The sequence below is a fragment of the Apis laboriosa genome, unplaced genomic scaffold (assembly GCF_014066325.1).
Source record: "Apis laboriosa isolate Shangri-la unplaced genomic scaffold, ASM1406632v1 scaffold43_cov150, whole genome shotgun sequence".
NCBI classification, from domain to species: Eukaryota; Metazoa; Arthropoda; class Insecta; order Hymenoptera; family Apidae; genus Apis; species Apis laboriosa.
Genome location: NW_025223292.1, coordinates 1,150,819 through 1,176,665, shown reverse-complemented (window position 1 = coordinate 1,176,665; position 25,847 = coordinate 1,150,819). Strand labels below are relative to the sequence as shown.

The window sequence follows — 25,847 nt, the reverse complement described above, 5'->3', positions numbered from 1 at the left end:
GCCGCAGAATGGGGTTGCGGCTTGTGTGTACTAAGGGTGGAACAATGGGCCAGCATGGAAATTATTCGGGTGAATGGAGCCTTCGAAAATTTGCCTCGAATATTGGGAACAAGAAGGTAAGATAAGTTTCTGGTTATCGAATAGATGGAAGGAGCTGTGAATTTTTGAAAAGTCGTTTTCTTCTTGCCAAATTTGACGAACGAAATTTGTAAACGATTTTTTACCGTCGTTTGTGAAATTTTTATGGATGGATTGGATGAAATTTTGTTCTGTTCTTTTTAAAAGGATATTACGAGACTTGACGTGTGTGTATGGGAAAATATTTGTGTTAACGTTTTATATTTCTTTCAAGTGTACAAGATATATAGTTATTTGAAAGAATAAAATTGTATTTCAGAAAGTTTCATTTCAAGAATTATCGGAAAAAGTAAGAGGATTCGATTTGTATGTTTTTCTTCGTGAGGAAGAGACAATGTTAATTATAAAATAAATTTGAAAATATAAATGCTTCGTTGTTACGTCTATCAATAATTGTAAAAATAAAAAATTTTTACAATTAATTTTGACGAGTTTAATAATTTTATCGATAACCACTCTCGTTTTTTCTCTTTGTTAATGAATATATCCCAATTTTAAATTTGATCAAAGTCAGAAATCCGATTTATTCGATTTCAAAGAACGCCTATTCTCGAATGCAACTGGATTTAAACAATGATGCAAACCGATATCGTTTCCGATCCTATTTCCCCTCGTAATCCCGTCCAAGATAGAACTTGTAAACAGGCTTACGTAAATCATGATCGCGTAAATAGAATCCATTAATCCCTCATTCTTGTATATTCCAAGAAATGTCCAATCTGGATTTTGCGATTCGACGAAATTGCGCGGATAAAATAATACTTTACAAATTTCACAAGATTTTGGAGAAGAGAATTCGACGGATTTATTTATATTTAATCAGCAATTGAAAGATTTCTAAATTTTTTTTTTTTAATCTCAGAAAATACGAATTGTTAAAACCGATGGAAGAGAAATTATAAAAAAAGAAAAATATTGGAAAATTGATTCAAACTTTTGAGATAAATTTTAATCAAACTATAATTAGTTCGAACTATAATTAGCTCGAGCTTGAAATTTTAATTTCGGAAGAACAAGAAATTTAAATGTTACACCTTTAAGAGAAACTGATAAGACGTTGAAGGAATAACGTTTCCTCTGCCGAGACGTTTCGGATTTAACAAGGGTAGACTTTAATCCCCCCAAAGAAGATAATACTCTGTTAATATTTAATTATCGAGTCGAAAGAAAAGCAGAGGCTCGTTTAACGCAAAGCTCCCATCTTTTCTTTGACTTGTCTCATTTACGATTCGCAAGGAAAGAGGCAGCTGTTGCAAGAAAAACGAAATAAGATAAAGATAAAGATCATATTATGATTCACAAAAAAAGGAGAAATTTTTCAGAAACACGTACATAATTAACAATAAACGCAATAATCTCTAGATCGAACCTTTTCGACTTTCGATAAACCCAATGAATACAACGCTCGAAAATAATCCAATAGAAAAAAAAAAAAAATGAATTCGATCTCAATTCAAAGAAAAATAATAATCTTCTTCTTAACAAAACATCCCTCCAACAACCGTACGTTCAAAACTGGCCCATTGGCAAAAACCTCTGCTTTACTTTCTCCATTCCACCAGATACTGTTGCTTCCGCCTCCATAACAGGATTTCCAGATTGTTTGCCGATACAAACGTCCGCGATCATCCATCATTCGTAGCGAGGGCACGTTCCCAACCGTGTTTGTGCCCGATTCCATGCATCGTCGATACACACCACGTCGGTACCCCAACCTGTGTCGAGTTCGAATCAATAACGAATTTCTCTTTCTCTCTCTCTCTCCTTTCCACCTACACTTTACGTTACACACGCCAGTTCCTATCTTTTTTTACTTCCGTCACACATACACATATACATGTTGGAACGTGTTCTTACTCTGTTTCCTTGCTCGGTTCAGGTATAAATGGGACGAGAAGAATGGACGGGGAGGGGGGTTGTTTGTAGGAATTATAGGTCGATTCGAGGGAGGAAAGGAGGTTGGAAAGAACGTATTCTTGGGAGGAAATAGAGGGGGAGGAAGGGAGAGAGATTCGATAATTGAAATATGATGGAGGATTTTTAGATTCCTTGTGTGTATTAGAGGAATTTTGAGTTTCGAGTTGGTTTTTTTTTTGAGAATCTCTTTTTTTGGAAAAAGAGTATTTATTGAAATAATAGATTAATGATTATTAATTTCGAGTTGGAAAAGTTTTTAATTCCGTTTCTTTCGATTTGTATAATATTTTCACTCGATGTAATTTTTTTATGGAATCTCTCATGAATCGTTAAAGCGTTAAAATTGCGTGTTTCAAGTGACAGCTGTACTTTTTCGGTTCCATTAGTTGACTGGGTCAGTAGGTCTGAGATCGATGCAATTAAATTTAGTATCGAAACAATTAGGTTTACATGAGGGGGGAACTTTGAGCTTTTGCATTAAAAATATCGATTTTCTTGAATGGATAAAAACAATTTGTAATATAAATTTGTCGAGTACCTCATTTATTTTCTTATTAATGCCACTTTCGAGGGATTAACTTTAAAAGAAAAATATATTATAAATTATTGATTGCGAATGCTCGTGAATTATTCTGTTTTTGTTTCTGTCCCAATAATCGAATCTTCGCACCTGCATCAATATGCCAATGCGCATTCGCTAGACCACACTCGTACAAACCCCATTTAATTACGTTCATTAATCGATAATCCAATATGCAAATAACTCGCGATAATATATATCTGTTCCTTCGAAATTATAATCAAAAAGAATTATTACAATAAAATTTATCTATTTAATTTTTTCCCCGCTTTATTTGCGTTCAATTTTTTTTTTAATGAATTTTTTCAAAAAAAATTTTTAAGTTTTTAATCGTTTAACTCAATTTTCTTTGATATCCAAAATCTAAATAAAATACTAATATCTTTTTATTTAATAAAAACAAAAAAAAATACTATACTTTATGCTTTTTTTTAATCTTTATTCTGCTCTATATTTTGAAAGTATTGGAATCTAAAAATTTCGAAAAAAAAAAAATATAAGAAAAAATGAATATTCACTAGATAGACTAAAATTATTGTCATCCGAACTTCGACTCAAATAAATTTTCTCAATAAATAAAATAAATAAAAGGAACGAAATTAAGAAGACATTCGTTGGTGTCGAAAAATTCTCCAACCAGAATCTGTTTTCACGAGTTCTCGCTTCGTCATCCATGTACGGAGTGCCAAAAAAAAAAAAGAAATTGCTCAAGAGTCGTACAACTTCTACTTTAGTAGAAGAGAGAGAAAGAGAGAGAGAGAGAGGAAAAAAAAATTACTCAACATAAAATAGAAAAATGAATCTCGTCGAAAGCGAGAAGTTTTAAATTTCTTTTTTTTTTTTTTTCCTTCAAGAAGATTCGCGATTTGCTTACTTTCGTTCACAAAGAAGGATATGTATCAGACAGGTTTATAAAGAATCAACCTCAGCGATCTTCCTTTCCACGGAGAAAATGAATTTTCGCACTGTGGGTGCAGTAAATGAAGAGATAAAGTGAAATTATGGGGGTGGATATTTATGAAGGCGGAAATACTGAGAATAATAGAGAAATTTATTAAATAACAGTGTCTGCGGGTAAATTGGTTGCATACAATGGAAAAATATCATGGAAATTTTATTCCAGTCTTGGGGAACTAAAAAAAAAACAAAAAAGAAAGTATATATGAAATTATTTTTAGATATTCCATGTTGGATTTGTATATTTTAATTTTAATACGAATAAAATTAGTGTGAATTCTAAATCAAGTAATTTACTTTCTTAATTTTTTTTCCAAGAGAAATTATGGAAGAAATTATATTAAATTTTTCGAAGAAGTAAAATAAATGTAAAATTAATTTGTCTAAAAATAATGATATAATTGTCAATTATATTTTAGAAATAATACAAGTTTCAGAAATAATTCCAACTAATCTATTTCAATTTATTTCATTTCTAATTTTTTGATTTAAAAGAATTTTTCTATTACTTATTCAATTTTAAGAAACAATTCTGATTAAGGGATTTCAAGAAAGAAAAGATAAATAAAAAGGCGAAGAAAAAAATATTTTTTTAACAAAAAAAACAAATAAATGAAAGATTTAACACGCGATAGATACTCTTTTCGGGTACAATTTTTCACCGTTCGAAACGGAACGAGGCTTAAAGTATTCTAACCCCATTTTCTCCATCGTGAAATTGCTTGTATCAAACAGCTCACGCTGTAAATTTATCAGTGCCACGAAGCACTACCCTCTGTACTATCTTTTTTCTCGTTCCTATAACTCTTTAATGTCCTGAAACCACCATCCCTTTCTTTTTGAATTTTTGTTCACTCCTATATCTCTCAAGATGTATAAATCAAATGAAAATTTAATTCTCATTAAAAAAAAAAATTTTCCGTATAGAAAATTATCTGAAAATGAAATCAATACATAATCCAAACTAAATTTAAATACAACAAAAAAAATTTAAAACGAAAAATAAAGATAAGAAGAAAGAAGAACAATAGTTAAAACAATAGAGATCGAATTTGAAAGTAAAAAATAAAAAAAAATCGAGAAAAACGAGAAAGAGAAGAAGAATAAATTAGAACGATCGAAAATAATAAGAAAAAATGAAAAATATAATTGAAACAAAAAAAAAGAAGAGAATAATTTGAACACACGTGTGAAACGTCGCGATCATTAATGGAGGACAGAAAATAAAGAAAAAACGATGGAAAAATGAAATATTTCATCCACGGTTGCCTGTAGCCTCGTAAATTCGTTTCGTTAAGATTGATCTCTCATCGATTCGTCGTTTACATATAACCTGTTCAACCTAGCGTCGTAAATCGACGAGATATTTCACCTCGTTCCTCGCGATCGTATGTCGAGGGGGAAGAATATATCGAATCACGCCCTCGACCAAGCCACCCCTCGTACTTTCACGGTTTGTTTCGCGCCAACGAGTTCGTGACATGAAATTTTTGAATCGTATGACGCGTTCCACGTATCAGTCGCGAAAGGATGTATAAAAGAGATTCTTTTTTATTATCGAATAACAAAGGAAAATAAAAAAATAAACGGTTACAATCCCATCGAGAGCAATCAAGTTAATCATAGAATTGTGATCTAGTTTTGTTTCTAGTTTTGTACTCTATGAAATACAAGATTTCTTTGAAGATTAATTTGAAACGAAGAATTTTTTTAAAAATGAAAAAAGGATTATTGATATCAATTAGAAGATTTTATAATTCGTAATCTTTTTTCCTGCATAATCATTTCACTGATGGAAAAACCAAAGTCTTTACGCATCACTGTCCATTTACAAAACTCTCTGAAACTGAAATCACTTTTGAAAATTTCGCAAATTCCGTTTAAAAAAGGAAATTACCAAAATTCTTTTCCTTTTAATTTTTCCTTTTTTCAATTTGAAACTTGGGAAAACTTAGAAATTCCTGAATGGAAAACTAGGTGACGGATTAAATCGATGCAAAGGCAGGGAAAAAGGGGGGCTTAACGAGAGATAAACTCGTTAAAGGTGGCGCATTAGCACGCTGATTTCCCGGGAGTGCGCTAATTGTAATAGGACAGAACAGCTAGTGAGGAAAGGCGAATTTAGGCTGATCAAGATGGGGCAAGTGTATCGTTAACTTTGGCGCAAGTTTGGTTAAATAATGCAATTCCGCGGGAAATCTCGATGGGAGAAGGAAAGTTTCAAGATCAAAACGTATCCACGAGGCGTTAATATATTATTCAAGTTCAATTAGCCTCGTTAAAAATGCATTTGCATCGAGCAATTAAGTAGGGGATGACCTACGAGGATTGAACTGAATTTTTGTCGAAAAAAAAGAAAAAAGAGAGAGGGAAAGAAAAGATAATTTGAATAATTGCGAAGAAAATTTTTTTTAAATATTTCACCAAAATAAAATAAATCATGCAATACTTCTCTAATTCTAATTACTTACAAATAGAAAAATATAAGTAAATTATTTTTAAAGATAATTGTTTCATTTAAATTGAAATTATTATATCGTTATTACTATTACTTTCCATGCTTTCTTTTTTTCCTCACTCTTTCCATCCATCAGAACTCAAACACCTGTTATAATTATACAAAAATTTCGCACGAAAATTACATAATTTCCGAATCATCTTTACCTCTAAACTTCCGCCAAGTTTAAATTCAATTCCAAACGTTCCTTCGTAAATTCCCTTCGAACGTGCACAACTTTTAAAATTTACGTTTCTCGCGAACAAATTCTCGCGCGATTTATCAGCGTGTAGCGCAGCAAAGAACGACATCGTATTTCTGGGTCAAGATTCCGGCGTATAAATTTGTATCGGGCCGGTTGCATGTTCCGTCGAGGATGTAACCATCGCTGAAAATTCAATTTTATCGTGCACCGAAACCCCACTTGACTTTCTCTCTCTCTTTTTTTTTTCTCCAAACGTCCGTTTCGTTAAAACGCTCAGTCCGCGCGGTTTCAAGCACTTTCAAGACGAAAGTACAAGCGTTCCATCAACCGTACCAGGCTTCATCTTCCACTCCTCTTTTTTTTTTTTTTTTTTTGCAATTCATCAGAACTTATCGAGTCTGCGTTTGTATCGAGGTTTTTTTTTCTTCTTCTTCTTCTTTTCCTTCGAATGATCCGATATTCTAACGAGAATATTACCCGGTATGAGCATTTCAAGAAGGATAATGCTGTTTCGCCGGAAATGATTATTCTCAAGGTAAATTGGGATTCAAAAATTTATTTTATTATTTTATTTTAGGAGTGATTTTTTGAATTATAATTTTCTAATAATTTGAGGATTTTAGAGGTTTGAGATTTATTATTTGACTTTATTTTAAATCGTGGATTAAAATTTATCTTTAGTTATGATTAATCATAATATTGGTATTTTTTTGGAAATTTAAAAAAGAAAATTCTTTATTCCCCACGTGACGAAATTTATTTTTTAAATTTAAATTTAATGAAAAATTTTGTTTTCAGATCGAATTAAATTAACTTATTTTTATCGTTTCGATTATTTTGAATTAAATGTTGAAACGACATTTAACATTTTAGTCGAAGCTTCGAGCTTTGAGTGGTTTCTAGCCCACAAAAGCCATGGTATTAAAATAATTAAAATACGCAGAGAAAGACGACAGAAGGCGAAATTAAATTTAAATTCGAGTTGCGCATAATGTGCGAAATTTAAAAATATTATTATCATTTTATCGATTGACCGAAATTTAATACTAACGTAAAATAACTGAATTTTAATGCGATTTAAGTAAACGTTGTTAAATTGAATCATGTAAAAAAAAAAATTGTAGAACGAAAAATTGATATTATCTCTTGAATGTGACATGATATTTAACACGATAATTATTAATTCACGGATAATAATAGAAGGAAGAGACGATCCTAATCGAGAAGAAAAAAATTCACCTTCATCCTTTATTTTTATAGACCTACGAGTAATTTATTCTTCTCACGATTACTGAATCTAATTATCTAAAACGAAGGGGAATTGTATCGATAATCTGAGAGTTTTGAAACTATCTCGAGGCTTAATTAATTGTGTAAAGTTCGCGATAACATGAAAACTGACAATACATGTATTTTAATCCAACTTAAGGAGGATTAGCCAAGTGTATCTCGAACTATAATAAATATAAAAAATATATATATATAATAATATTTAATGATATTAAAACAAAAACAAAAAAATTCATGCTCGTTATAAATTATTTTTAAATAAATATATTCGTTCGAATTAAGAAGGTTTTTTTTATGAACAAATATATTTTCTGAAAGCAATAGAGGTATTTTCAATGAGTAAATAAAAAGAGAAATTGGATGGAAAGACAGGAGGTATAGACCTCTTAAAGGAATAAATTGCAATTTGAAACGTACTTTCCCTTACTTCTAAGAGAAAACAGGTTGAAAATACTTCAGGCTGAATCGTACATTTCCCTAGGGCATACGAGATTAATTGCATCGGAAAAAAATGCGAGATACGTGAAAATTTTGCAGATATTCGCGGAAACTTAATTGTGTAGGAGCACGAGTAACGAGTTGGTGAAGAGAACGATCGAAAACAGGCCGTAAAATTTAGAGAGAGAGGGAGGAATGCTTTTTCGAGCATCCCTGAAAATAACGAAGTGGAATAATTTTTGAAATTGAAAAAAATAAAAAAACAATGGTGAAATGATTTGCGAGAGATGAAACAAACACGTTAAATATATTAAATTTATTCTCTTCATTTATTATTGCTTTGATAAAAATTTAAATAATGAAATATCTCAAAATATTTATGAAATTTTGTAAATACGAGAAAATTAATTTCTTTCGATTATACAAATTAAAACTCTGTGAACAGATTATAAAAAATTATATTTTATCCTTTAAGATAATTAAAACAAATTATTTCGATATGTATATATATATATTTTTTTATGAAGTAATTAATTTTGAAAATTAAAAAAATGTTAAGAACTCTTCGACTTATCTTCCCTAAATAGTATTTATAACTTATCATTAAAATTTCATCAATGATATTAAATTCTGCAAAAAAAAAAGAAATCTCACCATCATCGTATCATCGCATAACATATCTTTTATTATTATTATATAAAGAGAACAAGAAAAGATATATATAAATTTCAACATCTTTAATATTCGTCCCATTTTCCTTTCTTTTTTTTTTTTTTTTTGAATTCTTATCTTTTTCCATGGAAGAAGAAAAAACAAAAAAAAGGAAAAAAAAATTATTCGTGCCATATCCACGAAACAGATATTTTTTTTTAAATAAAAACATGATGCAAGAACTTTCTTTGCTTAAATTTTATGGTTAACGTCTCGTCGACCGCGTTTCTCTTACCGTCCATAACCGTATCTACAATGAACACAGGAGAGACCCGGATGGGAGTTCACCAGCGGCACAAAGTGAAACTTGGAAAAGTAAGACTCGAACGGTCGACAAAAGCTTTTCATACTTTGCTCGAAACAGAGAGAGAGAAAAGAAAGAAAGAAAGAAAAAAGAAAAACGTTCTGTTCACATTCGTAATGGATAAAGCGGATACTTTTTTTAACAAATCCGCTATAAGGACACACCGAATGTCTTTGGTTATTCGGAAGTAAAGGTAGATGGCGGTGGTGATTTCGATCACATGACAGACGCCATTAATTTTTTGGCATCTTTTTGATAATCCTAACCTCAAACTTGTCATAAAAAATTATTTATACTTAATTCTAAGTAATTTACATTGAAAACACGAGTGATAAAAAGAATTAATCCCTTATAACTTATAGAAATTAATAGATGAACCCCTCGCAATTTCGAATTTTTCAAATTTACATAGAAATATGAATTCGTCACAAGAGATTTTCTTATACGAATAATTATTACGATTGTACGTTCCGTCCCAACTTATTTCTAGAAAATTCCATTTATTCTATACAGTCTTGTAATATCCTAATCATATATTTAATCGATTTCAATTCGAACAAGAAAATAACAATAACAACTCTAATTTCAACTCCTCCTCTTAGAAAAAGCGGGGGATTTCATCAGTCCAATCACCGCAATCTTGGAATATTTCAAATATTCCAACGCTCCTCATTAAATTCGATCCAAGTCGTACATTAAAATGGGATTAACGAGGAAAAGTTCGATTTTAGAGGGTCCGATATCGGCATCCATTTCCTTTTCCATGCACGTCTTTTTTTCTTTTTTTTTTTTTTTTTGTTTTTACAAAAGCAACTTTTATTCGCGCGATATGAAAAAGTAATTACACACAGGGAAATCGGACACGCTGTGAAAGCAAACGAAGAAAAGTTGGTAGTTGTAATTAGTCTGAAGGGGGCGTTGCGATATATCGATCTCACGCTCGCTTGAGAACAGGGCAAACACACGCTTCTAAACAGCTTTCGTTTTCTACTACGTGTGCCTATTACGTTCAACCGCAAAAGGGAACAGTTACAGAATGATTTGTGTTAATGTTGCATTATACGTGTCGAGCATATTGTTGGCATATTACGTGAAGCCAGATAACGCGAATGATAATCTAAATGGAACGAACCCGTCCAAAATTCAAACGGAACATAAATTTTGGAGATAATCGTTTCGTTTCGCCAAGTAACTAATTATAAATTTTTATAATGAAATTGAACAATTCGATTCAATCGAAGAAAAAAAGTAAGAAGGAGAAATATACAACCTTTTTTTTTTAAAAAAATTGTTATGAAAAAATTTTCATTTGGTATATCATTCCGTTCCAATTATCTCCAAACAGATCTACATAGCGCATTCATGAAAAGTTGTCGTGTCGACGAAAAATTTTCAAAACCGTGTTGTATCGTCCCACCACTCTTCAACTATCTCCAACGAATATATGAGCATTCTGGTAAAAAAATACACATTGGAAAAAACTTTTATAAACTCGTATCACCTCGAACATTGGAACGCTATCATCTCATTTCGACCAACATTTCGACAAACCATCACCGTCGAAACCATCTCGAACGGAGAATAAATCTAAAAATTATAATACATTATAATATAGAAAACTCGAATCGCGAAAAAAAAATTTCCAAAATCTCGTCTCATTCGATCAATTCCACAACGCGAATATCTCGCTCAAATCGCATCGGGGCAGGGAAAATGGATGGATGGGCTCATCTTTTCCAATTCTAACTCGTGTGGGGGAATAATGAGAAGAGTGGATCGGCAATATCGCGGCAATTCGGCAATAACGCCTTGGACCGAGGAGCAATATCGAGGTTTCGAATTCACGAATCAATGGAGGAAGTGTGTTTCGAGCACCGGATATTCCAGTGGACAGTGTGTGCATGTACGTGTGAAAAAGAGAGAGAGAGAAAGAATCGAACGTGGAAAAAAAAAGAAAGGTTGGATCGATCGAAAACGAACCGGTTGCGCAACGTGCAATCCTGCATGGTTGAACAACCATGCTCAATTACGCAATTCTATTGAATGGCACGATTTCCATGAACCACAACCACTTTCCTCTAATGTCCTTGAGAGGATGATCGATTATTACGCAATGCTCGATCCTCGAGAGACCGTTTCGGCCGGAAATAAGCAAAAATAATCGGTGTTTAACGGATCTTTTTCGAATTGCGAATTCCTTATTATTTTTGTTACTTTAAAATAAGGGAAAGTTGATGAAAGGGAAGAAAAAGTGAGCTTTGTATTTTTGCGTACGGTGAATGTTATGGAAACGTGCGAGTGAGCAATTAATGGAAGATGTTTGAATCGAAATCTAAAAATTATTTCTTCTTGTCTTAATTAAAGGGACAATAAATGAAGAATTGGTGCATTGGTGATTATTATTTAGTGTGATAATTATTTCATGTTAAATCGACAGTTTTGCAATGAAAATATTTAACAAAATTCGAAAAAAATAATGATTTGGGATGAAAGGAAAGAAAAAGAAGAAAAAAGAAGGAACAAGAGGCTGCAGAGTACTTCAGTGATTCGACATTTTCAATTGAACCCAAGCCAATTCCGATATAGAAGTTTCTTTTCTCAGATCGATTACCAACTATTTTAATGGTTTCATATGAAATTCAAGTTCTAGTGCAATTTCGAACTATCTTTGAACTTGCTGTAAGACTTCAGAATGAGATGTTCAAAATTTTCGAATAAGAATGAAGAAAAATAAAAATAAGAATAGCACATCAAATATCTGCATAAAATTTCTACGAAAGAATCGTCCCAGAAGAAAGATTAAAAACTGCAATATTCCGCTACGAGAAGATCAAGAGATATCGATTATCATAACTCAAATAGATAAGATCTTGAAATAAAATGTTAAATAAAATGAGAAATGTGTATCTTCATCTTCATCATAAAATTTGATGTCTGCAATTTTTGGGAATTACTGCATCAAATGTCAACCATTAGCTAAAAAGCTTTAATTTAAAATTTTGTATATATTACCTCCGTTGATGTAGAAATTTTATATTGATGAAGCACCGTCAAGTAATGAAAGTTAATAGGATTGACGTCAACAAGATTGGTACCCGTGATATTTTTAAAATGACCATCGTTAACTGCAGCGGGTTAATATTTAAAATAGATGTATACGTATCGGATGCAGCTGAAACTCGTAACTCCTTCATATCGTGTGTGTAAAATCGAATAAGGTATCCTTTATCGTAAACCTAACATTTAGATCGCTTTTCCTTGTGTACATTACACAGAAGTTATAAACTTTTGCATCAAGTATTCTGAATGGAATTAAATTTGTGAAAGTTATTGACACGTTTGAGAATAAATAAAATACGAAAGATTTGAAATACAAAAATTTTTAACATTTTATGGATCGTATTTCTAAATTTTTTTATTATCCGAAATATTTTATAAATGGAGAAAGATAATTGAAATAGATTCATCAATTTTCAAAAAGATTTATATTTTTCGCCAATTTTATTCTTAAAAATTACGAGAATGTTGAATCAAAGAAAGGAAAGTGGCTAATTCTCCTGAAAGAGACGGACTTCCGGCAAGAGAGCAAAGTAGGAAAAATTATTAAGCTTGATGATCAATTTTAAATTATGCCATTTGTGGAGGATGTTGCTTTCATGTTATTGGATAAAAAAAAAAGAAAAAAAGGTAAAAATTGAAACACGATAATCTTTTGGAATTTTTATAAAATTTTTTAATAATTAAATTTTCATTTAATAATCGAAATTCAAAATTTTAAATATTAATTACGTTATTGATGTAACTTTCGATCAAACTTCAATACGATATCTAAAATAACTTTTAATATTAATCAAAGTTTAATTGGAAAATTTTTGAGATTCGAAGATTATAATAATCAGGATTTATTATAAGTAGACGTGCAAATTTGTTTAATTTAATTAACTTCCATTATCAAAAACAAATCCTTAGTCTCTTTTACTCTAGATCACTTAACTTTGAAATTTGCAAAGATAATAATTCAACATAACTACTAAAGTTTAAATACCTCGAATTCAAATTAGTATGATCACGATCCAATAACTAGTTAAGTTAAATTTGAACAAAAATTCGAGCATTGTTAATTAAATTAAAAAAAAAAAAATCAATTTTCTATAAATTTCCATGAAGAACAAAATAATCCTGAATAAACTAATTCAAAAATCTTGTAAAATCGAGTAATTTCCACGATTTTAAATTCGAAGGAAATTAAAGAAAGATGTACAAATCCATTGTGGCATTCCTTCGAAGGAAAGGTGAAACAAATCGGTCCCTCCCCAATCTCTCTAAATTCGTTCGCGTGCAACTTGCATAATTCCATACGATATTCAGCAGCTCTGTTTTCAACGTGGGTTATGAAGTGACGTGGGTTAGATGCTCTTGCAATCAAATTAATGAAACGTGAAACGAGAGCGAAAACAAGAGACCTTTCATATGTTGAATCGCGAAAAATTGTCTTGCACAGATGTGTCTGATACGAATATCAAAAAATCTTTCGATATTTTAATCTTACTTAAGCTTACTATTCGATTGAAATTTTTTTTAAATAAATTAAACAAGTATAAAATTTTATATAATTAATTATGAAAATTTAAAACACAAATGGACGGAAATGTAAAATGTTTTTCGTTAGATAGATTTTCAAATATAAAAAGAAACTCGATATTCCAGTGATTTAAATTACAAATAAATTTTCCAACGATGCTATTATAATAAATTCAATTTACAATTCAACCAAAATTTATCCACATTCTAAGCGCTCTTCATTCAAAAATATCAAAAATGCAATAATAATTTACACCAATTTCATCAAATCCGCCCAAAAATTTATGCTGCCACCTAATAACAATAATAATTTTCACCCAATTCATCGCAATCAGAATTCCAGCCTAACCTCTGAACACTACTCAAAAGATACTAGAACAATAACAATAATTTATCCAACCTCGTCCAATTCATCCAATCAAAATTTGTTTTCTTTTTACCACTGACCCTACGCAAATCCCGAACGCTCTTTGACTCAAAGAGAAAAGAAAGAGCAAACACAATGTAGCAAAACGCAGCCCCCCTTGTCCAGGAGCGGCATAATGGAGGGTGTCGATTTCGCCGAACGGAAGTGACAAGAATCGATCGCCGTCGGCTTGTAGAGACTATCGAGCGTAGGTCGCGTTTAAAGGGACCGACCCTTGTGCAACGGTACAAGCCATCAAGCATCGGGTAACACGATATGACCGAGTTTGTACCTCGTTAAAATTGCATTAGACGGTGGGTAGGATCGAAAGACGTGAAAATATGGTTGAGAAACGTTTCAACGATCCGTGGAATCGCGATGACAGCGCTTCGTCATCGAGAGAACCGATTCACCCCCTTCCTCCTTGCACGTTGCGGAAGCATTTGTATTCTATGAGAGAAATCGATGATGGAAGTTCGAGATTTTTTTTTTTCTTTTATACTTTTTTCATCATTTTGGTAAATTATTATGAGAAAGAATTCGAACGAGAGTATTATCGAATTTATAAAACAAAATATCGATTGAAACGAGAGATAATTATAGATAATTGAAGTATTTATAAGGAATCGAAATGAATAAGAAGAAAGGGAAGCAGTAATAAATTAATTGTAACGTATGATGTAATTTGATCGATAAAATGTCTTTATGGGTCAATCAAAAAATGTCCAGGAAAGGAGGCACGCGATGAAAATATCATTTCGATTACGATAAAACTTTACGATTCTGCTTACGGCCACAACATTTTGCTACTTCGTTTCCAATAACGACCGATGCATCGTAAACTTGCGAGTATAACGACCAACCGTTCATGCTTTGTGACTCTAACAGATGGACAATACTAAGATCCGGATCTATGTATCGTTCTCCACCCACGTTACACGTAATAAACACGATAATTACACAGCTAGAGAAATCGTATCGATGAAAATTATTCAAATTACCATGCTATTAAGGAACGTAACGTGTCTTTTTGAATATCACACGATAATTGAATCGTTTCGATTATGCCATAATATATGCTATATAAAGCTGCTATGTGACTCGTGAGAGGTAGAGAAAGATAAAATTTTTACCTTGAACTTGTCATAAATTCAAATTTTCTAATTCACTTTTTCTTCTTTTCTTGAATCAAATTCATTACAGAGTAAAATATTTATTCAAATTCATTCATTTGTTTGGCCACTATTCTTTTGAAAAGAAAGAACTACTCTGACTTTTACTTTTCTTTACAAATCAAATATTTTACTCTGAATATTTTTAAAATTCTAGCTAGGGTGGTTTTCTTTCACATTTCCAGTTACAAACTTAAACTTCGCCCAACACTTTTCTGCAAACATCGAATACGTTTTTTACTTCGAATCTTCAAATCTTTTTCTTCCTTCGTAATATTTTATTATCGAATAAAATTTCAAACTCGATGAAAAAAAAATCCAAAAAAATCAAACAAAGAAAAATACAATTGTGACTTTCAATGTGCACGCGTTGTCTCCTAACCCTTCGACGAGGAACACTCGTATGCTTTATATTGACTCGTCTATCTAAGTCATTACACCTTGGTTGTTGAATTAATTAGAGGATGGGAGGAGAAAGGGAAGAATATTGAGTTACATACGGAATTATTAAACCTGGCCTTGTGTATATATATATATATAGTTTGTGTATAGAATCATGGCAAAAAGAAAGGAAGATATGTTGTTCGATACGGAATATAGAAGGGGTTGCAGCGAAGAGAAGAAACATTGGAAATTTTCGGGAATGGCAAAGCTCGAGCTTACGAGTTAACTGAAAGTTTTCCACTGGTGATCTAATTAGAAGGTTCGTTGAAGTGGTGGTGAGTGAAGGTGTGTGGGTGTGTAAATGCGACTTGTTTTCCGCGTTTTTCCATGTTGTTCTGCATTGCGTGACCTTTTGCAAGCTCTGGGTCGTTGATCTTTTTCGTGGTGTGACAGTGTTGCGAAATCGTTTGTGAAATATTATATCGACGTGTGCGAAGCGAGAAAAACGAGAAATTTAGAAAATAAAATATAGTAGATGATAAAAAAAATAGAAGATTATTTTCAAATTATAAATATTCTTGCTGACTACTTAGAAATCGTCTTCTCTTTAAAATTATTAATATTATAAAAATTAATTCAATGTGAAAAACTATTACTACAAATCCTTTTCTAATTGCGTTGAGAATAAATAGATGAACACGATAAAAAATTTCTATCTATCGATTTCTATATTTTATCTATATTTTTAAAAATTTACAAATTTAAGAAATATATCGTAAATTTTTAAAATCAGAGATAAAAGAAGGGAAAAATAAATTAATTAATTAGAAAAATAAGATTCGTCGGAATCTTCATTTCAAATAAAGATCGAATAAATTCACTCTTGAAAAAATTATCTCGCGCGTGATAATTAACGCAAACAAAATACAATTTACATCCACCACCCTGCCTCATATTCATCAACTCTGGAGAGGTTATCCAATCGAGGGATATGGACTATCTGGCAGAGTCAAGAAACATACACGAGCACCGGATGTCTGAAACTTGCGCAGAATTTCGAACAGAAACAAATAATCGGCAATCCACTACTACTACTCGCAACCCACCCTTCATGGTACACTGGCCAAATATTTTGCCACGCGAAAAGAGGGGGAGGAGGAGAGAGGGAGTAACGAAGGAGATACCTTCGGTAAACTGCATTACCGCCGTTCAATCTTGATGAACAAGGGCCGAGGAGGGCCTTTTGACTCATTAAGAAAATAACCCGACATCGATACCTTTCCGCCTAGACAAGGGGAAAGACACCATAATTACGTATAAACAACATTTCCTCGTTGGGCTGGAGGATCGTCAGATACTGATGAGAACTTGTGGTTGAGGTTGTGTGTGTCGTATCGTATGATACAGCGTGTTATAATGAAAAAAAAAAAGAAGGGGGGAAGGTAATTTCGAAGAAACGAACATTTGGAAATTGTGCAACACAATTTTACAGTTTCGTCTTTGGGGGTGCTTAAATAATGAGGAAATAATGGTTGTTCGAGTTCGTTTCTTTTGGAAACGAATTTTTGGAAAGGGGGGAGGGATACTTGTACTATTTATTGTTCAAGATTTCATTGTACTTATTAATTTCTAATATGATATTCTGTGATGAAATAAAATGCTAATTTATTTTACAGGCTAAAGAAGAAACGAAGGGAAAGGATAAAGAAGAAATAAGATAATTAGAAAATTAAAATGAGAATTGGAAGAGAAGATGAAGTTTGGTAGGTAATTAAACAAAAATTATCTTTTGAATGAAAAAAAGAAAAAAATGTGTTATTAACTTTAATCGCGCGTAAATATTAAGGAAAATATTCATTTTTGAAACAAAAGAAAATAATAATCGTCTCCTAGTATGTTTAATCAACTGCGTATTAAAAATTCGCAGAACTTTGTGATTACGCGAAATATTAATTTTTTAACGTCAAAGGTAAAGCAAGTAAAAATGACAGAGGAAAATTGACAAGCAACATCAAAGATTATTAAAGAATTCAGTATCAAAGGATCAGCTTCTACAAACATTTTCGATCGTATTCTTTCATTTATTATTCAAGTTTGATATTTTGAAAATTAGTTTTTCTAATTAAAAAAAAAAAGAAGACAAAAATAAATAATAAATAAACATCAAAAAATACTATAAACAAAAAATTCTGGAATTTCGAATCCCTTTCGACATATTCATCGTTCAACAAAATGTCAAGTTTAGTACTTGAAATTTTTCATACGAGGAATTATAAGATAAACTAGAATTAGAGGTTCGAAAGTAAACTAAAATTACGAGAGATTTTAGAAGCAATATATCGTAAATTATTAGAAAATTACAAGCCTCTCGACAAAGGATCAACCGGAAGCAATCACCGAGCTTATGATCTTATCATCCTCTTTGATCTATCGTTCCATCAAAGAAGCGCCCGTCAAAATTTGTATGTTTATAATTAGTTTTACAATTAGAACTAGTAAAAAAGCGGAAAATGAAATTTTTCCTCAACCACTTCCCGAATCATCTACAATATCATCACGAAAATTACACAATTTTTCACAAAAATTTCAAAATATTACAAAATTTACATATCGAAGAATCCTCAAACACTTCCAATCATCTCTATTATCTCACACACTACTATTTTTTTTTCGATTAATTTTCAAATTTTCATAACCATTCGCAATGATTCGAAATATTAAAAAATTCACGTGATATAGAATCACGAAATACTTTTCCAATTATTCCATCCTATATTAAACTCGAAATTTTTTATTCCATCAACAATCATCCGCAATCATCTCCAAATTTCAAAAATAATCTGCTCAAGCTCTTTCAATAATCTCCATTACTTCAAATTAATCTTTAAATTAATTTAAACAAATTCGAACGAGAATTACATGAATTTCCATCCGACAATCATTCTCAATAACTCCAAATTTTAAACAATTCTTCGAAGAATCAGTACGCCACCGGAAACGATCTTTTAAGAGGTTCCAATCGTCCTCTTTGATTTATCTGACGTCGATTGCTGCGAAAGATGGACGAGGGCCACGCGTAATTGTCCATGATCTTTCTCTTCTTTAATGCGGCATTACCGTTTCGTGTCATGCCATGCCTCCGTTCCAAAAATATACGAAACACCGGCCAATAACGTGACGAGATTTTCAATCGGCGTTCGGACACTTTTACGGGTTCTGATATTACCGCAAGACGAATTGGGTCTCGAAGGGGAATCTGGTCTCGAAGATGGATTACCTTTGCGAATCGTATGGCGAATCGCCAACTGTATAATCCAGGGGGAATTTTTATTTTTACGTGGGACAGGATTTGAAGAATTGGAAGGTTGGAAGATTTTTTTTTCTGAAAGATGAGTTTGAAAAATGAGTCGAGTTCGATTTGAAAAAGAAGAGAAATTAAATTTGTATGAATATATAGTTGTATGATGGAGGATGGTTTGGATATTTCTTTTTTTTGACTTTCTTTATTTTTCAATTAAAATATGAAACATTTCGAGGAATTTAATTATTTGTTATATTATATATTTGTAATATTTGTTGTCCTGCACATATTCGAAATTGTATTGTTATGAGATAATGATTGAAAATTTGAAGAAGAAATGAAGAAACCTTTTTTTTTTCTTTTTTAAGGAATTAATTAGGACACAAACATTAGACATATCAGACCGTGGTATTAATCTAAATTTTATTACAGATGAAACAGATAAAAGAGATATTGTGGTATAAATTCTTTTCATTTTGTTTAAAATACATATATATTTCAATACCTATTTTTGATAAACTAAATAATATACACTAATTTTGAAATCTACATGTTATTATAAATTCGCAAGAAAATTTCACAATATTCTAAAATTCTCAAACAACTCTCAAGAAATTTCCTCCCTCAGTATATATATCAAAATATGTGTGGCTATCAAAAATTATCAGCCATAATGTGATTTCATTGTAACTATAACTTCTTAAAAAATCATAAGCAATAATAATAATAAAAAGAACCATTCCAAATCCAACTATTCTCACACGTATCAAAATTCGACATAAAAGATCGAATCATCTTAAAAAACAAAAATTTTTGGCAACCGTTGTGCACTTTTTACCGCAAAAAAGGCACAAGTCCCATCTTCTCCTCTTTCTCTTCCTTTTTAACTGCAACGTGTGCACAAACACAAAAAAAGAAGAAAGAAAGAAAAGAAAAGAAAAGAAAAGAAAAGAAAAGAAAAGACTCGAGAAGACAATTGCATCAAATACTCGGTTGGCACGCGCTCGATAGATCAATTCTCTCATTGTCAACGGCCTGGAAATACAGCCATTCCTAAATTCAGACCTTTCCCCCTCTCTCCCTCGCCTTCTTTCTCTCTCGGGCCACGTGGAAAAAAAATAAACGAAAATAATTCACGCATCGAGTGAAAAAAAAAGAAGAAAAAATAGAGGGAAAAAAAAGATAGACGATGACTATGATTCAGAGAGACAGAGAGAGAGAGATATCCGTTAGTCCGATCTAAAACTGCAGCAAGCTTCGAGTCCGTCACATTTCCACGGATTATCCGGATCATGGAAATCCTCCGCTTCAAGTTCGAGTGCTCGTCGACACGTTCGAGTTCCACAATGAAGTATGCTCGAAAAAATAACGACTATGGCCGTTTAAAAAATCTTTCTTATTTTCGGATATTTGATATACATAGATTTATCCTTTATTTATTTTATCTATATATATAATTATTTTAATTTTCAATACGTTTAATCGTGATTCAAACCTCTTCGAACTTTTCGAAACACATAAATGGAGTTGTGCATGCAAGTAAGTTGTTTCGTGACGAATAAATATATATCATTTTTAATTGTGTTATTAAATTGTCATTTGAATTGTTAATTCTAGTAGTTTTTCTGTAACAAGTTAGATTCTACGGCGAACAAATAATTTGAAAATGTTAAGGCTAAAGACGCTTATTTGTCAAGTATTTCTTGTTGAATAATCGTACAATTCTATAGCTTCATTAGATTGCATATTAGAGCTACATTGTACAATAATTTAACTTTGTACAACAATTTAACTTTCAATAATTTTGGTTATTATCAGAAATTTCGCATCACGTCAAAGTTTCTTAAAAAAATATTCTGTCTTTATCAATTTGAATAAAATTCTATAACTCATAGCTACTTATAGTATTAATTAATTTATCCTGTTTTTATTCAAAATTCTATTCTCTGTAGAAAATTTCCATAAAAACATTTTAAAAATTCCAAATTAAAAAAAAGAATCATTCACTTCAAATCAATGCTCCCTCGAAAGATACACAATTCTCGATCAACCCTTAACTAACAATTAAATGACTCTCAAATATTAAGAAAAGCTCCGTTTACTTCTTCCTACAATTGTGAATCATTATTAAAATTATAATTACCAATTTTATTTGTCTCCTTAATTCCTTCTTCGACTCCCAAAATTGTCATCAAATCAAATAATTATTCATTATTACAAAAATCCAACACATATTACCTATTCTTCAAAATAATTCCATTCTCAACTTCCTCGATCCCCAATCGATATTCCATTCGAAACATCCCATCCCACAGAGAAAAGAAAATGAAGAGAAGACATTAAAAAGTCTTCGACCCGATCGATCGAGAATCCCAAGCGAGGCACGAGTTTCTAAGGGAGAACTTTTGAGTAGACGACAGTAATTGTCCTATTCTTTGAGAAAAAAAGAAAGAAAGAAAAAGAAAAGAAAAAGAAAAGAGAAGACTTCGATCGAACGAATGAAACTTGGTTCATGTATCGATTCATCCCAAAGTGAATATGCAATCGGTTAAAGGGTTAATCAATTTCAAGTTAGAACGTGGTTAACTTAGTGGCGTTGTCAAAAACACAATGTTGCACTAATTCTCTTGGTCTCTGGCTTGTTAAGTGGATAGAAACAGAAATACAGCTGCTATTGCCTCTTCGGGGGTGGTTTTTACCTTTTTTTATTTCATTCGACCGTTTATCCCCAATTCTGAAAGTGTAAAAGAAGACGTTCGTCAATTTTTCGCCTTTTCTTTTCTCTTTCGTTTTTCTTGATCGATCTTTATGATGGATGCGATGATGGTATGGTTTGTCGTGATCTTGATTTTGTGAAATCGAAACAAGAATTTGATTTCGATGTTGGAATGGATAATCGAATTTTAAACTTTATTTAACTTATTAAACTTCTCTTAATCGAGATATAATTGCTCGTTTAAATTTTCGTTCCATGTACGAATAACAAAAATAAAATTCTGGAGAAATATTTAGAGTTGTTGATATTATCTTAGTGTGCGATAAAATTTAAATAGCTTTCAATTTTTTACTAGAATTGATATTGATATTTGAAGTAGCTTGAATGTTTGGACTTTGATAGTCAAATTTGAATGCACGAAATGAAAATTTATGTGACTTGCTCGAATATTTGTTCAATCCTCTTAATAAAGATAAAATAATGCGGTGGAATCGATTTCTTATTTTTTTTCATTCATAATATTGTAGAATCAAAAAGAATTTGAATATGTTCGAATGTTCGAATATCTTAAATTTTATATTCAAATATCTCAAATTCATATATTCGAATTTTCAATTTTTAGACTTGGATGTTCAAATTTATATATAACTCGTTCTAATTCTTTGTTCAATTTAATGCAATTTATACATAAATATTTTAAAATATTCCAATTCCAACACGCATAATCGTAAAAAGAATCACGATTCAAAAATAGCACTTGAAAATTCATTAGAAAAGAATTCCACGAATTACGAATTTTCGATTTAATAAAAAAATCACATTTATTTTTCTGGTAAACTAATTTAATTCGTATCGAAATGCATTAAATTTTCCAGAACAAGAAGCTCGAGCAAGGAGATCATTACTACTGGAGAAATTTGTCGTTGATGCATTCAAACGAACGAAATAGAATCGTGCTGACTTCGTACAGACTTGGCCATCACGGATACGGATCTCCATTGTGCTTAACCCATGTACTTACTCGTCGACATTAAGTCCTCCCACGAAACACTTGCTCTCAACCGTCGAATCGTAAAGCAAACTAAACTGCCTCTGTATGCAACTAATCGACCTCAGAGTTCTTCAGAAGTTGGTTCAACCCTTTGTAATTCCAATTAACTCTGATTCTCTGAATTTTACATACAAAGAATATTTGTTTCCTTACGAGAAAAAGAATTTTAAGCGATTGTAAATTTGCATATTGATTAGGTAATCACGAATTGATGTTTTTGATAAACGAATATAAAGAATTCTCTTTCAGAATCCTCCTAAGAATCGTGTGAAAATTATTTAATTTGAAAAGACGGGAAATTGTGAAATTAAAAAAATCTCTTTCGTTTGTGAAAGAAAATTTTATGAATCTCTTATTATCAGAATTACATGAAAACAACATATTCATATTACACGAATAATATCTTTAAAATTTAATTATTGATCTCCAATCGATAATTAAGAGAATGGGCAAATGTGTTCGAATTCAATTCTGATTCAGGAATAAAGTTCGATTATTCGAAAGAAAAATGACAGATATGGAGGATCAGCTATTATCATGTGAACTTCTATTATTCGAACGATCCAGTTATCCCAATTGATAGATGGAGTTCTAATGTACTTTATAACAAGCTTGCCAAAACTCCACTCTCTAAAACTCTATAATCTCGCAATAAAATTTTTCCAGGTCTCATTGATTTTTAAACATCTACGAATTTAATTTTATTTGTAAATAAAATTTATAATTCACGATATTATTATTATTTCCCTTCGAAAAATTGAAAATAATAATTTTTTTGCGATAAATGCATTTCTAAAAAATGGTCAAAATCTACTAGAAAAATGATTTTAACTAAAAATAATTATGTAATGAATGGAAAAACATCAATTGAATTGATAAAGAAGAAATCGTTTCGATAAAGTTGATTGTTCCCTGGATCGAAGATTATTGAATTCGAAAATGATTATTTTAATTCGAGTTGCCGCTCCCTATGTATCGATATTGGAACCCAGTCGACCGTTTCGATAATTTAAATATACATTACGCGAATAAATTGCGTATATCGAGAGAAGGAGGGAGGCTCGAAACGCGTATCGTTTAATAAAATTCGAGAATTTTTAAAATCTCTAAGAATTTCGTATTATAACGCAATATTTTCTTTCCTTCGATTTTATTGGAATTTTAATTTTTGCGAAAATTTTTGCCGAATATTCAATTTCTAATATAAATAGAGCACTCTGACAGCCCATTTGCAATTCCAAAACTTTTATGAGGTTTCATATTCGGGGGGATTGAAATGATAAATTCTAAAATATATATAATAAAAATATAATAAACTCGACGACAATGATTTTATATATTTGTAAATAACAAATAATAAATAATAATTACATAACGAGACGATATTAATTTCACCTTTCTTTTTAATGATGATGATAAAATGAATAAGAAATGATTTATTTTAGGGGGCGAGAAAAAGTGAGAAAGATAAATGTAAATGAGGCCAAGTCGTAAGTAGAAACAGATAATTGCTAGTCAGACATGTTTCTTGAGAATTATTTCAACACCGCAAAAGTTATGCATCTTTCTTATTAAACTTGTAATTTCTTTAAGATATCAAAGTAATAATAAAAAATATTACTTCTTGAAAAGCCGATTCGAAATTTCAAAGTAATATTACTTAATAATTATATATTGCATGTTTGATGAATTTTTTACCTAACAAAAAAATTTTTTAGATTTTTAAATTCTATATTCAATTAGATATCCTATTTTGTATACCTTAAATACTTATTTGACAGCGTAATAAAATTAGAAAGGATCAGATATAGAAAATAATACATTTTCAACTTTTCATAATCAATAAATACCAATTATATTTATTAAGTATTTAAAATATCAAATTTGTAATCCTATCCTTAAAAAAAAAAATTAACAATCTTCCACAAAATCGAAAATCAATTCATCGAAGTAACAATTTTTATTACCAATTACATCTAAAAATAATTATAAATCCAATTTATTCCAAATATATTTAAATTTTTCCAAAGGAAAAAAATATACCTCGACAATCTCCAGAAAATCAGGATCTATTAAAACAAAAAGTAGAAGGCACTCGGGAAAAATCATAACGATAAAAACCACCCCTCAGAGGAAGCACGATACCGCAACGAAATCTAGCAGAAAAATAATTGCACCGATATCGTTTAACGCTTCGCTTAAGTTCCCTCGTTCAACGACGACGATTAAAAACAAGAGGAGGAGGAGAAGGAGGGAGAGAAAAAAAGAAAGAAGTAAAAAAGAAAAAAAAGGAATAAAATAAAAGGAAGAAGGGGGTGGAGAGGAAAGGAGGGAAGAGATTTAATGTCTGGACATCGATCGAACAACATCGGATTGAATCGGCGACCGGCCGCCGACTGTCGAGCCATGAATAATCCAGAAAGCGGAATAATTTCGCGTTGAATTCGAATCTGAGATCGATCACGACTACACCTATGGACGATCTAACCCAGTTTCACCTTCGAGGCGTGTACAAGCCACCAGTTTTCCCGCAGAACGGAGTCAGGTCGATAAAAACACACGATTTTACACCTTTCTCCACTTATCCGTATATTTCTGCTGCGCCTCGAATGTGTTTCGAATCTTTTTCTCTTTTTTCTTTTCTTTTTTTTTTATGGAATTTCTTTGTAAAGAGCGAGAAGTGAATTCCGTTTGTTTCTATTGTTGTTAATAATAATTAACTTGTTTATAACTTGTTGGTTCGGATGATGAAAGATAAATTGGAGGTTTGATATTGTGAAAATGTTAAGGGATACAGGTGAAAGTGAATTTTTTCGAGATGGATAAATATTTATAATAGAAAAACGAATTTTAGGATATTTTTATTTCAATGATTGAAGAATAAATTTTTATAAACTTGAAAAAGATATAAAAAGGATGATGATATATGTATGCTATATGTTCAAGATATTAAGGAACATATAATAGTTTGTGGGAAAATTAGAATATAAAAATATTTTTCGTTAAATGAATTTAAGAAGAATTGGGAAGAATTGGAAAAAATTATTCGATGAAAAATGAATTCTATATTTTTCTATCTTACAAAATATAAAATAAACTATATGAACATTTTATGATTTAATAACTTTCATCTAACGAAAATGTATTAAATTGTAGATAAAATAAATAGATATTGGAAAAATATGTGAAGCAGTAATAT

The 25,847-nt window shown here is 31.1% G+C and overlaps 1 protein-coding gene across 4 annotated transcripts in view; it reads right to left on the bottom strand.

Annotated features, from left to right (window-relative positions):
* LOC122716317 (inaD-like protein) overlaps window positions 1-25,847 on the bottom strand; it is a 113,852-nt gene that overhangs the window by 79,559 nt on the left and 8,446 nt on the right. The gene's annotated exons all lie outside the window — the stretch shown is intronic.